The 2,466-nt window shown below is 50.9% G+C and overlaps 1 protein-coding gene across 1 annotated transcript in view; it reads left to right on the forward strand.

Annotated features, from left to right (window-relative positions):
- The first annotated feature begins 2,416 nt into the window (after nt 1-2,416).
- arhgap28 (Rho GTPase activating protein 28) overlaps nt 2,417-2,466 on the forward strand; it is a 32,311-nt gene continuing 32,261 nt past the window's right edge. The window contains exon 1 of the mRNA XM_061033748.1: nt 2,417-2,466. This exon is cut by the window's right edge and continues 38 nt beyond it. The gene's annotated coding sequence lies outside the window, so the exon portion shown is untranslated.

Here is a 2,466-nt window from a genome sequence, read left to right on the forward strand (position 1 = left end):
AAAGGTCAGGTCAGACGTTTCCTAAAGGTCAGACGTTTCCTAAAGGTCAGGTCAGACGTTTCCTAAAGGTCAGACATTTCCTAAAGGTCAGGTCAGACGTTTCCTAAAGGTCGGACGTTTCCTAAAGGTCAGGTCAGACGTTTCCTAAAGGTCAGGTCAGACGTTTCCTAAAGGTCAGACGTTTCCTAAAGGTCAGACATTTCCTAAAGGTCAGGTCAGACGTTTCCTAAAGGTCAGACGTTTCCTAAAGGTCAGGTCAGACATTTCCTAAAGGTCAGACGTTTCCTAAAGGTCAGGTCAGACGTTTCCTAAAGGTCGGACGTTTCCTAAAGGTCAGGTCAGACGTTTCCTAAAGGTCAGGTCAGACATTTCCTAAAGGTCAGATGTTTCCTAAAGGTCAGGTCAGACGTTTCCTAAAGGTCGGACGTTCCCTAAAGGTCGGACGTTTCCTAAAGGTCAGACGTTTCCTAAAGGTCGGACGTTTCCTAAAGGTCAGACGTTTCCTAAAGGTCAGGTCAGACGTTTCCTAAAGGTCAGACATTTCCTAAAGGTCAGGTCAGACGTTTCCTAAAGGTCGGACGTTTCCTAAAGGTCAGGTCAGACGTTTCCTAAAGGTCAGACGTTTCCTAAAGGTCAGACATTTCCTAAAGGTCAGGTCAGACGTTTCCTAAAGGTCAGACGTTTCCTAAAGGTCAGGTCAGACATTTCCTAAAGGTCAGACGTTTCCTAAAGGTCAGGTCAGACGTTTCCTAAAGGTCGGACGTTTCCTAAAGGTCAGGTCAGACGTTTCCTAAAGGTCAGGTCAGACGTTTCCTAAAGGTCAGACGTTTCCTAAAGGTCAGGTCAGACGTTTCCTAAAGGTCGGACGTTTCCTAAAGGTCGGACGTTTCCTAAAGATCGGACGTTTCCTAAAGGTCAGACGTTTCCTAAAGGTCAGGTCAGACGTTTCCTAAAGGTCGGACGTTTCCTAAAGGTCAGGTCGGACGTTTCCTAAAGGTCGGACGTTTCCTAAAGGTCAGACGTTTCCTAAAGGTCAGGTCAGACGTTTCCTTAAGGTCGGACATTTCCTAAAGGTCGGACGTTTCCTAAAGGTCAGACGTTTCCTAAAGGTCGGACGTTTCCTAAAGGTCAGGTCAGACGTTTTCTAAAGGTCAGACGTTTCCTAAAGGTCAGACGTTTCCTAAAGGTCAGACATTTCCTAAAGGTCAGACGTTTCCTAAAGGTCAGACGTTTCCTAAAGGTCAGGTCAGACGTTTCCTAAAGGTCAGACGTTTCCTAAAGGTCAGGTCAGACGTTTCCTAAAGGTTGGACATTTCCTAAAGGTCGGACGTTTCCTAAAGGTCAGACGTTTCCTAATGGTCGGACGTTTCCTAAAGGTCAGGTCAGACGTTTTCTAAAGGTCAGACGTTTCCTAAAGGTCAGGTCAGACGTTTCCTAAAGGTCGGACGTTTCCTAAAGGTCAGGTCAGACGTTTCCTAAAGGTCGGACGTTTCCTAAAGGTCAGACGTTTCCTAAAGGTCAGGTCAGACGTTTCCTAAAGGTCAGACGTTTCCTAAAGGTCAGACGTTTCCTAAAGGTCAGGTCAGACGTTTCCTAAAGGTCAGACGTTTCCTAAAGGTCAGGTCAGACGTTTCCTAAAGGTCAGGTCAGACGTTTCCTAAAGGTCAGACGTTTCCTAAAGGTCGGACGTTTCCTAAAGGTCAGACGTTTCCTAAAGGTCAGGTCAGACGTTTCCTAAAGGTCAGACGTTTCCTAAAGGTCGGACGTTTCCTAAAGGTCAGGTCAGACGTTTTCTAAAGGTCAGACGTTTTCTAAAGGTCAGACGTTTCCTAAAGGTCAGGTCAGACATTTCCTAAAGGTCGGACGTTTCCTAAAGGTCAGACGTTTCCTAAAGGTCGGACGTTTCCTAAAGGTCAGACGTTTCCTAAAGGTCAGGTCAGACGTTTCCTAAAGGTCGGACGTTTCCTAAAGGTCAGACGTTTCCTAAAGGTCAGGTCGGTCCCTCTTCTCCCTCCCTCCCTCCCCCTTTTCCCTCCCTCTCTCCCTCTCCTCCTTCCCTCTCCTCCTCTCTCAGGCCCCTCCCTCCCCCTTCTCCCTCCCTCCCTCCCTCTCCTCCCCCCTCAGGCCCCTCCTCCTCCTCCCTCTCCTCTCTCAGCCCCCTCCCCCTCCCTCCCTCAGGCCCCTCCCTCCCCCTTCTCCCTCCCTCCTCCTCCCCCCTCAGGCCCCTCCCCCTCCTCCTCCTCCCTCTCCTCCTCTCTCAGCCCCCTCCCTCCCTCTCCTCCTCTCTCAGGCCCCTCCCTCTCCTCCCTCCCTCCCTCCCTCTCCTCCTCTCTCAGGCCCCTCCCCCTTCTCCTCTCTCAGGCCCCTCCCCCTCCTCCCTCCCTCTCTCCCTCTCCTCCTCTCTCAGGCCCCTCCCTCTCCTCCTCTCTCAGGCCCCTCCCCCTCCTCCTCCTCCCTTCCTCCCTG

The sequence above is a fragment of the Labrus mixtus genome, unplaced genomic scaffold (assembly GCF_963584025.1).
Source record: "Labrus mixtus unplaced genomic scaffold, fLabMix1.1 SCAFFOLD_80, whole genome shotgun sequence".
NCBI lineage: Eukaryota > Metazoa > Chordata > Actinopteri > Labriformes > Labridae > Labrus > Labrus mixtus.